The 12,405-nt window shown below is 45.3% G+C and overlaps 1 long non-coding RNA gene across 1 annotated transcript; it reads right to left on the bottom strand.

Annotated features, from left to right (window-relative positions):
• Positions 1–2,970: 2,970 nt before the first annotated feature.
• Positions 2,971–12,170, bottom strand: LOC310748739. The gene is made up of 2 exons (XR_014541348.1): positions 11,886–12,170; positions 2,971–3,218 (listed from the first exon to the last, which is right to left on the bottom strand). It is a non-coding gene; the product is annotated as an uncharacterized lncRNA (long non-coding RNA).
• Positions 12,171–12,405: the final 235 nt, after the last annotated feature.

The following is a 12,405-nucleotide window of genomic DNA, read 5'->3' on the forward strand; positions in this document are numbered from 1 at the left end:
ACACCAGCTTTAAGCCATCTTGGGAGTTCGAGCGAAGCACCAGCACTTTGGATTGTGCTTATAAATGGACCAGGAGCAGAGTAGTGATTTAAGGACTAGTAAGATAATGCAAAAAAAGTAGAGACATCACCTTGCCAACAAAGGTCCGTATAGTAAAAGCTGTGGTTTTCCCAGTAGTTATGTATGGAAGTGAGAGCTGGACCATAAAGACGGCTGATCGTTGAAGAATTGATGTTTTTGAATTATGGTGCTGGAGGAGACTCTTGAGAGTCCCATGGACTGCAAGAAGATCAAACCTCTCCATTCTTAAGGAAATCAGCCCTGAGTGCTCACTGGAAGGACAGATCCTGAAGCTAAGGCTCCAATACTTTGGCCACCTCATGAGAAGAGAAGACTCCCTGATGTTGGGAAAGATTGAGGGCATAAGGAGAAGGGGATGACAGAGGACGAAATGGTTGGACAGTGTTTGCGAAGCTACCAGCATGAGTTTGACCAAACTGTGGGAGGCAGTGGAAGAAAGGAGTGGCTGGTGTGCTCTGGTCCATGGGGTCATGAAGAGTCAGACACGACTAAACGACTAAACAACAACAACAACAACAAGATAATGCAATAAGGCTGCCAGCCATAGCAGCTACATTGGGGATTAACTGGAGCAGGCATAGCAGGCATAGGCAAACTCGGCCCTCCAGATGTTTTGGGACTACAACTCCCATCATCCCTAGCTAACAGGACCAGTGGTCAGGGATGATGGGAGTTGTAGTCCCAAAACATCTGGAGGGCCGAGTTTGCCTATGCCTGAACTGGAGTTTCCAAGTAGTCTTCAATGGCAGCCCCATGTGCAACTCACTGCGGTAGTCTAGTTGAAGTCCATGATCTATCATACACCTTTACTACTGCCATTACAACAATAAAAGTTATAGCAGGTACAAAAGCCGTGCTTGATGCTTTTGGATTACTAAGTTTGGAGCACTCCCTCTTGTGAATCTGAATATGACCCAGCAAGAAGTCTGCTGAAATTGCACACAGAAAATGAATCAACACAGAAAGGGGTTTTCCGAGGCATCTCAAGAATTTGGCAACCCAAAGGAGCAATGGGGCAAGTGGATCTGTTAGAATATTACGGAACAACTCAATTGGCAGGGTTTGTTAGGGGAACAAGCCGAGGAGTTAATGCAGACAAACTGTGTGGTTTGGCTTTGTGGCTTTCCAGAGAGACCTCGGCTTTCTGTTGCTTCAGCAGTATCTCTCTGCCTTCTGTTTAGCCACAACTGTCAGTTCTGAGATAATAGTTGTTAACTTAAGCCTAAACATATTTCAAATGCAGATGGATTTACAAAGCTCCCTGTGCCACTGCCTCTTTCTGGCAATTCCAGATTTTAAAATTTCCCATTTTCCACTGGGGTCTTGCCCAAATGGCTCAATTGGTCCTAAGTCAAGACATGCCCATATCTATCAATTTATCTATCAATTTCAGTTTCTCCTTTTTCCTACCTTAAGTTCAGTTGTCCACATTTCCACATCAATTTGCAATTCCACCCCATCCTCTGTGTGTGTGTGTGTGTGTGTGTGTGTGTGTTTCTTTATTTGCAATATGCATCAGTCATAAACATTAATTCGTACACAACAGGGTTTTTTAAAGAAAACTTTTTGCAATCCTAGCCCCCACAAAAGCACCAAATGTCTATTTAATTACATTTAACTTTTAAGCAGTGCTTTTTTTCTTTTAAAAAAATGTTTAGGGGTACTCTCATTTTGACTCAAGAAAATCACCATTTTATAGTTCAAATCGGGGGAAATAAATACAGTAAATGGGCAAAAGTACAAAGATTCACAAAATGTTTAGGGGTATGCATCCCGCCCCAGGAAAAAAGCACTGCTTTTAAGTCATTTCAGTTTTTAAACAGAAATGTCATTCCACATTTTGCCCTGTGTTCTCAGAGGCCTATAACCATAGTCTTACAATGTTCTGTCAGTGTTGTATATGCCATGAAACTATGCCAGTAGTAGCGGTCTTCTTGCCTGTTCAACTCTTTTGGACAAGGGCTGTCAGTTTGTCCCTTAAGTCCCAGAGTTGTGAGATCCAGTTCCCAAACAGGTCTGCATTTAGGGTCTTCCAATACTTTGCAGTAGTAAGCCATGCAGAAGTTATCAAGTACGGTAAGTAATAAGATCCTTGTATGGGAAAGTTAGCAATTACAAAAACAACAACAACCCCTCTCCTGAATTTTCATCAGCACTTTAGTACAAATTTCTCCTATCTCCACATTTTTGTATGCAATCTTGTACACCCCAGTGTGTGCATTTCTGTACAATTTACTTGTCTGGAAAACTGCATTGCAAAATTCTGAGAAGAGCAATTCTCAAAGAGCGGCTGTGTTTGAAGTCTTATATTGTTATGGAAAGTGCAAACTGGATAGGTTTGTCTTTCAATGCAACCTGAATCAAGTTGCACCCCTATCGCTAGTTGTGCTTGCAAGACGTTATTTGGAGCTGACTGGTATTTAATCCCAGAACCAGGAGGAAAAACTTCAGTGGTGCTTATGGGGCAGGGGGAGGGGAGTCCACCCCATGACACCTCGGCTCTTGCCCAGGACTGCTCAGGCCACAATAAATGAGATAATCTTTAAGTTACCCCACTGAATTCTCTCTCTCTCTCTCTCTCTCTCTCTCTGTGTGTGTGTTTTGTAGATGTGCTAATCCAATCATCTCCTCTATCCTCTCTCTTTTCCCTTTGATTTGAGCACAGCCTCTTGGGAGATACAGACTCATCACAAATGGCTTCTTGGGGACAGGAGCAAATGAAATGTAACAAATCTCCATTTGCAATTTTTGGAGCATGTGGTCAGAATGCAGAGCAGAGGAACCAGCGCCGCCAATTGCTTCCCTTAATGTGTTCCGGAACAACCTCAAGCGTCATCACAAAACTCGCTTTTCTTTCTCTCTGGCTGAGATGAAGAATTGAGAGAAGAGAGCAGTAAAACATCTCATTTATTTTTGTGTGTATAAAAAGCAGGGGGAGACATTATTTGTTTTTGCATTGCTCCTTCACACCTGATATTCTTCTCCCTCGCCCTGCAAGATCTTTGGCCCAAATGCACCTTGCTGTGTTAGGCTGCAAGCAAAGAGCTAATAAGAAGCTTCAGCAGTGCTGCTGCTTATGCCTGCACCTTGCATCCCAGCAACTTCATGCTTTTGAAACAGGTCTAATTATTCCAAATCTGGAATAGGGAAGAGAAAACCTTGCATGATTAAATGTGCTTTGAATATCTGCAGTGATTTTTAATCCTTATTTCAGGCCTTCGCCCAAATGCCTTTGCTGCCCCACCCAGTTTAAGCCCTGGCACAGTGCACCCCTAGCCTGACCAAGTCTAGACACTTTTAGACAATCTGTCTCTTGAACATTCCTCCTGGTATGTTTGCACAAAAACTGTGTGGAACTGTATTTCTACTCTGTGAGAGGGCTCAACATGAGACTCCTAATCCCAGAGTTGTGGGTTTGAGCTCCACGTTGGGCAAAAGATTCCTGCGTTGCAGAGGATTGGACTATATGATCCTTGGGGTCCCTTCCAATTCTAAAGTTTGACGATTCTATGAATATATGAACTAAAAGCAGAGAGATCACCTTGCCAACAAAGGCCCGTATAGTTAAAGCTATGGTTTTCCCAGTAGTGGTGTATGGAAGTGAGAGCTGGACCATAAAGAAGGCTGATCGCCGAAGAATTGATGCTTTTGAATTATGGTGCTGGAGGAGACTCTTGAGTCCCATGGACTGCAAGAAGATCAAACCTATCCATTCTGAAGGAAATCAGCCCTGAGCGCTCACTGGAAGGACAAATCCTGAAGCTGAGGCTCCAATACTTTGGCCACCTCATCAGAAGAGAAGACTCCCTGGAAAAGACCCTGATGTTGGGAAAGATGGAGGGCACAAGGAGAAGGGGACGACGGAGGACGAGATGGTTGGACAGTGTTCTCAAAGCTACCAGCATGAGTTTGACCAAACTGCGGGAGGCAGTGGAAGACAGGAGTGCCTGGAGTGCTCTGGTCCATGGGGTCACAAAGAGTCGGACACGACTGAATGACAACAATTTCCTATTCATTTTGAGTGGCTAGCATGATGTTGCTATTATCCCACATTTATCTGGTTTGCTATTCAACTAAGCCCACTCTCATTGTACCACCTGAATTTGCCAGCCTGCAGCCTGAAAAAAGCCCTTGCCCAGCCGCAGGTCAGAGGTGCCATATCTTTCACCCTTTGTGGCCTCTTGGTGCATCTCAGAGCCACACCAGCCATCTCCGCTGCATTGCGCTGTTATTTCCCCATAAACTGAAGCTGTAAAGGCCCCGACATATATCAGCGTGGCAGCCACAGGCCGGCCTGCTAATGCACCAGCCTAATGAATATGAATGGCATCTTCGTAAATGTAGCGTTGTGTCATTAAATTCTTTCACACCTCAGCAACCCTGGAAAGGTTACTTGGAATTAAATGTAAATTACATATTTACTGGAATGAAACAGATCGGCATGTCATTCCTTTGAAAAACATCATCTAATTTAATAACGGCACAAACTTGCCTCACAATAAGCTGGGTCCCTTCCTCCCACCATGTCTCTTTTGGTGCTGAGGTCTTTCAGTTGAAGGCTATCACTGTCTCCATCAGCTGCCAGCCAGCTGCCTTTTTTGCTCATTGTGAATCTGTTCTGTTTTTTCCTGCTGGAGCACAAAGGGAGAAATGAACATGCCCAGAATTCTGCCCATGCCCTTCTCCGAAGTTAGACGTGTGCAGAGGAGGAGGATCAAGAGTCTGAAAACCAAGCCTTATGAGGAACAGTTGAGGGGACAGGTGATGTTTCACATGGAAAAGAGAAGACTGAGAATCACAGCTAAAATCCTGTCAGATGGTCACCCAACCTCTGTTTAAAAGCCCCCAATGAAGGAGACCCCACCACCTTCTGAAGGAGTACCTTCCACCATCAAACAGCTCTTACCATCAGAAAGTTCTCCCTAATTGTCAAGGCTCTGCCAAAGCTTTGGGAAAACCGTTCCTCCCCCGGTTGCAGCAAGAGCATAGAAAACAAGAAGAGTCCCTTTTTAATTAGTTTTTATTCAGTCCTAATAGCGAGAGACAAAAGAACACAACAAGCCTTAACATGGCGTTGCTCCAAACTGGGCTCCTCCTCCCACATTCCTAACAACAGCAGCCTCCCTTATGGTGGCTGCTTGTAGCCAAAAGTTTCTGATTCCCTTGTTCCTGGACCCTTAATGAATGCTTGGAGAAGGGGGATCAGAAATACTCTCCAGTGACATGTCAGCTGGCTGCCCTGTTGCAATCCCCCCCTTTCTTCTAACACATCCCAACTCCTTTGTTCGTCTGTCTCTGCGCTGTGACCTTCCTCAAACTCCCCAAAGCCTTGCTGTAAATCAAGGCTGTGTCTCTCTTCTCCTGTAGCATCAGGAGAAGGGGGGGTGATCCCCACTAGTCCTCCTCCTCCATCTCGTCCTCTTGAATCCATCAGAAAGTTCTTCCTCATGTTGAGTTAGAATTTTCTTGCCATTTGAATTCATCTGCTGTTGCTCTGGAGCAGCAGAAAACAAGCTTGCTCCATCTTCCATGTATTTGAAGATAGCTATCATGTCAATTCTCAGTCTTCTCTTCTCCAGGCTAAACACAACTCCAGACCCTTTAACATCTTGGTTGTCCTCCTCTGCAATGGAGCCTAGGATTGCATTAGCTTCTTTTTGCTGGTGCATCATGCTGTTGACTCATATTAAGCTTGTGGTCTACAAAGACCCCGTCAATGATTTCTAAAGCACGTTGGACCACTTTAAACAAAGAGTCTCCTTTCACAGAAGTCAGAGCTTCAGCTCCCCTCTAATTCTCAGCCTGGGGATGGGTGGTGCTGAAACAACATTTAAATCCTGCTCTTATGGAACCTCCAGCCTAAGCCATACAGGGAGCTGTCCAGGGTGCTGCTGAAGTCTTGCTCCAGCTCACCTCCATTCTGCCAAGGCCAAAGCTAGCTTCCCAGCAGGTATGGTGAACTGCAAGGGTTCAAGACAGGTAGCAGCTTCCAGGTCAGATGATGGACTGACTGTCAAGTGATGCTTGATTTGAGTGCCACAAAGCTGTTTATTTTTTTTACTATTATCTATTAAATTTGTATACTACCCTTCATCTGAAGAGCTCAGGGTGGTTCACAACATAAAAATACAAGATAAAAACACAAAATACATAATAATAATAATAATAAACCCACAAACCAACACCACCCACACCTATTTACAATATTTATATACTGCTCTATAAGAAAGTATCTCTGAGTGGTTTACGGTTTTTTAAAAATGCAAATAATTAAGACACACATGGAATTTGAACAAAACAAAACCAGCAACAGCATCCAGGGTCCTTTATATCCCATGAAGACACCCTCTAGCCCTGACAAGTGGCTCCCTTTGAACCTCAGCTGCAAAACAGGTATTCCAATGGCCCATCTACAAGGCTGGCATATGAGCAAACCACCCCCAAGAATTGCAAAGAGCTTTGCTGATTAAAATTAGGAATAGTGGCATCCGCAGTCAACGAGTTGGTATCTGGACAGATGTGGTCCTCGTAGTAGTCAACTATCCACGTTGCAAGTGGGCTTGTGGTGGCTACTCCAAAAATCTCTCTAGGATCTGTCGGTGTCCATTTCCCCTACAAAATTTCCTGTAAAGAGGGAATTGTTCCATTGGTTGAGGGAACCAGGGCCTTGTTGACGGCACTGTTTGTTCTTACAAAAAGAGCAAGGCCAGACAGGCTTTATCTATGCCATCCCAGGGGCCTCCTCAGCTCCTAAAGACTGAAATTATGTCTCTCTACAGCAGGATATTGCTGCTTGCTTATTTATGACTCTGCATTTCGTGAATATTTCTTCTGGTTGGGGAGCCTAATGATATTTCTCCAATATAGTTCTCATCTCTTCAAGTAAGGCAAGAAGAAAAAGAGGGCAGAATGGAAAGGATAGACTTTAAGTGCTTTCCCTAGAGATTCGGATGTTCGGAACACTTTGGCCACAGAAGGGAAAGACGGTAGGATAGTTGCTGGTAATCACATACACACACGAGGGGGCAGTGTTCATAACTGTGTATAATGTAGTAACAGTAGTAATAATCATAACACAACTTGGAACCAGTTTACCTGCAAAATTGCCTTACCCCACATATGCCTGTTTGACTGCAACTGTGGCCCCAGTTTCAGGGGCCACATAATACCTGTTCCACATTTTTAAGAAATTTATATTTTAGTATGGCAGCACCTACACCCTGGAACTCCCTGCTGATGGACATCCAAGAAGGCCCCTTCACCATAGCCTTTTTGGTGCCTGCTAAAAACATTTCTGCTTAAACAAGCCTACCCAGACATGTAGAATGCTGCTTTAATCTGTGTTTTACTTACTGCTGATTTTATCCTTTTCCAATCTTTTACAGAGTTGTTTTCCCCATTTCCCCTGATAGTTATATTGCTTTATCATCTTTGTAAAGCACGCTGAGGTCTTCTTACAATCAAGCAGTGTACAAATGGTATGAAATAAATAAATTTATATCAGGCACACTATGTAAAACTAGAAAATATTACAGCATCAGTAAAACAGAGGATACATTTAAATGTACAGCAGAGAAGGCACACAAGTTCTTGTATAAGTAAAGGGCTATAATCAAGCAATGGGATAAACTTGTTCCTACAAGTACCCCTACATTTGGGGAGGCATCAGAGGGAGGCCACTTCAACCCATCACCTCTCATCAGGGTGACCCAGGCCTGGCTTGGAGTATCTATAATTCAACAGCCATTTCAAAAGGCCCTCTGAGCTCTTGTTCACCTACTCCCTCACTCTGCCAACACGTCTAAGGATCCTGGCATGCTACCCAGCCCATTTCTCCAGCCTCTCTGCCCACATGATCAGCACACCTGGGCACCAAACGCTCATCAAAGCCAGGCCAGATTAAGCTTGCAGACATTCACAGTCTCTTTTTCCCAGCTGGTTCTCCTCCAGGTGAGTCATCAGAGCGATCTGATGATGAAAGGCAGCCAGGAGCGGCTGGTCCCACCACGAGGCTTGCCTCCTGGCCCAATCAATCCTGGCAATCAAACAGAGGCCAAGCTGTGATTCAGGGCTCAATCTGCCAGCTCTCATGCTCAGCTACAAGGCAATGCTGCGCCTGCACGTAATGAGCCACTTAAGTGTACCTTAGATGCTTACACCTGCAAATGATAAAGGCATCGATGTGCATCAATGGCTGTTAATCCCACTTCCTACAGCAGAGACAGCGTATGAGCCAACCTCTCTCCCCACAGTGTTGTATCAGATGTTCTGTGCTGTTGGGCCATGAATCGGAGTCCTGTTTTCTAGGCCCAGAATCTTAAAGTGCTTCATGTATCCTGGCAGAACTTACGGTCATCCCAGGGGCTTCTGTGGCCAGGTCAAGGAACCTATGGCTCTCCAGAAATTGCTGGACTCAAACTCATAAAATCTTAGAACTGCAGGTTTGAAAGGGACTCCAAGGGTCATCCAATGCAGGAATCTTTCACTCAAAGTGAGGCTCAAACCCATGACCCTGAGATTAAGAGTCTCATGCTCTACCAACTGAGCTATTGTTTGGTAAATTATAACATGGTTTCCTTACAGAACTCTTCAAAGTTCAGATTCATGTGTTTTTCCATACAGCAATCAGAAAAAGATGTGCAGGCAGTAACTATTGGTATGGGGTTTGCTATTTTCATACTCCATTCTTGTCTGAAACAAAAGAGGCTGGTTAAAGCCATGCGGCTGAGCAGAAGCAACCAGCTCACACACTGAATTCACATGTTGACTGAGTATAACAAAAGACTTGGTTGCCCATTCCTCCCAAGATGAGGTGCAGCAATATAGGTTAAGCCTGGCAGGACAACTTACTCTATGGCATTAACCCCTTCATGCATTAACTAGACTCAAGTGGGTCTGGTTATCCTACACTAGCTTGTCAAAATCCTTCTTAAACTGTGGTGCCCAGAACTGAACACAGGACTCCAGTGGGATCTTACTCCCATCCTCCTCCTCCTTGACCACATTGGCTGCTGGGAGTTTGAGTCAGGCAGTTTCTGGAGCACACTAAGCTCCCCTGCCCTAGGAAATGTTTCCAGTCTGTTACCAAGCACACTGTTTATTGCACCAAGAAGCCAGTGGGAGTATCAAGCATTTTCTACTTAGACTTGACATTTGTTTCCTCTGTCTTTCAAACACAAGCTTTTGCTTCAGCAGAAGATGATGGTTTACATTTTAAGCACCCTGTAAGTGCTGCAGGGTGTCTGTTGTCAGGACAGAGCCTGGAATCTGTTTGCAGCCAACCTCTCCCTCTAATTCCTTAAGAGGTGACTTCTTATGCAACCAGACATGTCCTTTCGAAACCTCTTCTGTGTGCTCCGTGACATATCACGGAAGTGGCTGCATATCACAGAAGCAAATATGTTATCATTATTTCAATCAATGATATCATTATTATGGTGCAATTATTACCATCTCCATTATCTGGGGTTTCTTCCCATGGGGGGAGGTGGAAGGGAAATCTAGCAGCGTGCTGTCATGCACAGGATAAACAGAGACACTCAAAGCCAAGACTAATGGGAGAGAAGGTCAGGTCGCCCTGTCCATTCTATGTCTCTTGGTAAACATTAACCAGAATCAGCAAACGGGTGGAGGATTTTTTCATTCAGTGGGGAACGCCAAGTGGTTTTAGCAGGACACAAGGAACGCTAGTCTTAAGAAGCATTGACTTGGGGGTGCAATTCTTCACTAGGGCAAAGATAAACCTTTCAAGCCGTCTCTTGACAGTGACTTACTTGGAGCTTTGTGTTTTTCTGGAACTGTGGAGGCAGAGGACAGCCACTGAGGCTAGTAGCCATTGATAGCTCTCTCCTCCAGAAATATTTCCAATGCTCTTCAAAACCTACGACGATAGGTTCAAGCAATTCTCCAGCAGCAGAGCCCAACAGGAGGAGCAAGAAAGCTATGGAGCTCAGGTCTTGCTCGTGGGTTTCCCATAATGATCACTGTGAGAACAGGATGCCGGACGAGATGGCCTAATCCAGCAGGCTCCTCTTATGTAACCCAGGTCCATGACTTTCTATGGGTCTACTCTGAGTACAGGCGACTCCCCACTTAGGCGGGGTTTATGTTCCTGGCCTCCCACATGCATAAGCGAAATATGCGTAAGTGGGGAGCCTGGTGGTAAATACATCTCCCCACCCAACAGCTGTCAGGTGGGGTGGCGCAGCAGCAGTAAGAGCTCCTGCACGCCATTTTGGAACCCTTGGAGTCTCTTTTCTGGACTCTGGGCTCTGGGGAGGATCTCCTCGTGAGCCATGAGGACTTCCCAGCTCTCTCCTGTGATTTCAGGTTGGTGTCGAATTATTTAATTATTCCCAGCGCCACGCATATACACGTTTACGTGTGAGTCAATCCTGCGCGAGAGGGGGAGGGGGCACCCAAGTATATTACTTGGATGACACCCTATGGCTCTTTTTATAAGAAGCAACCTTAGTCCATGTCTAATGTCGTAAACCATTTTGATACATTTCGTGATTTAGCGGTATAGAAATATGAATAAATAATAATGAATCCATCCGACCATTGGCCCAGCTATCTCAGTATTGCCAACACAGACTGGCAGCGCCTCTCCAGGCTTCAGGACAGGGGATCTTTCCCCAGCCATTCCTGGAGATGCCACTGGGGATCGAACCTGCAACCTTCTGCATGCCAAGCAGATGCTCTACTGCTGAGCTGCTGCTCTTTTCTTCCACACACCCCTTGTCTGTCCCCAAACACCCAGCGATCAGAGGCAGTACGCAGCTGCTTTTGCAAATCATTTGCCCATGGATGTGTCGGTTTCCTGTGCAAAACCATGTTCCGTTCACCCAGAGGGAACTAGTGTGAGTGGCTGGATCCGAGGACAGAAAACCTGGTGGGGGGGGTGCCTTGCTCAAACATGGATTTGAGATGCCTCTTATTTAGGTCACAACTGTCCGCTAGACAACAGTCTCGGTTTGGAGGGCTGATAAATCGGGTTTATTAGGGATTAAGGGAAGGCATGGTGGATTTGAGCTGGTGAGTCGAGGGAGAGAGAGTTTCTCCCCATTTTGGACATCTGCGGGGTTCTACATAACCAGCTTTTTCATTTTATTTCTTTAAAGAGGAATCTGACGCGATCAAGCTTAAGAAGGTGAATTAATGTAGTGGGGCTTTGTACTCCAATCCAGCAATGAAAATCCTTTCTAAAAGTCTAATTTCCTTCGTTGTTATTCATGATTACAAAATAATAAGATTGCTGGAGAGAGGGAGAAAAATCCAATAGAGTAGATGTCAATATTGGGCAGGCGGCTCAGCAGGAAATTTAATTGCAAACTGCACGCCAGTTAAATAGTCTCCGCACTCATCTTGGCTTTTCTTAAATTTTAATTAGGATAAAATTTACTAATCTTTTCAGCATACAAAGGGAAGTTTGCCAAGAGAAGCCCGCAATTGATCTGAGAGAGATTGCTTTCCTCCAAGAGCCTTTTGCCCTGACCACAAAATGCTGCACAAAAAAGACCAGGCCGGCCCATAACTGCCCCCCCCCGCAGCCATCTTTGGCTCGTCTCCCACTCTCTCTCCACCCCCACCCCTCTTGGCACATGTGAAGTCCAGATGTTTTTTGTTGCAGAGCAAATTGACATGTTAAAATTACATTGTGCAAAGGAGCGAGGGCAAGCCTCAGCAAACAAGCCAGAACGCGTCCCTGGGTTTTTATGGGTCACCCTAACATTTATGGAATTTAACAAATTTGCACCACACAGCAAAAGTCAGGGTTAATTCCAAGGGGGGGCATGACTGACCGAATCGGTCCCCCGAGGTCAAACACCACCTACATGGGTTGAGCAGGAGGACGGGCCTTGTCATGTTCCAGCTTGTGTCCAGAATGCAGAAAAGGGACAGGCATCTGTTTCCCAGGAGTGACTGGGTCTCCCTCACCAGGAGAAACAAAGATACCATACCCTCCAAAATTCCACCGATTAAAATCAGGGTGTGCATCATTTGGTACTGCACTTCCACATGAGCCAGCTGAGGCTTTTCCACCCCAGCCCCCTGTCTCCGTTACCAGCAGCAGCGCCCTCAGAACATGCTCTTCTTGTGCTTTAGAAAAACATTATGGTTTGTGCAATGGATGGATTTAGTTCACCTACCCACACACACACCCCCGCCCACTCCATTCCCAGTCCCCAGCTAATTGGTGACCTCTGTATTCCACCAATGAGCAAAGATCCCAATTAGTGCCATGGTTTTTGAGGTGTGGACACCTGTCTGCAAGGAAGTGGGCTGAGACTAATTTGGCTATGCAAATAGTATTCCACACAG

The sequence above is a fragment of the Podarcis filfolensis genome (genome assembly GCF_964270895.1).
Source record: "Podarcis filfolensis genome assembly, chromosome: 14".
Lineage (NCBI taxonomy): Eukaryota > Metazoa > Chordata > Lepidosauria > Squamata > Lacertidae > Podarcis > Podarcis filfolensis.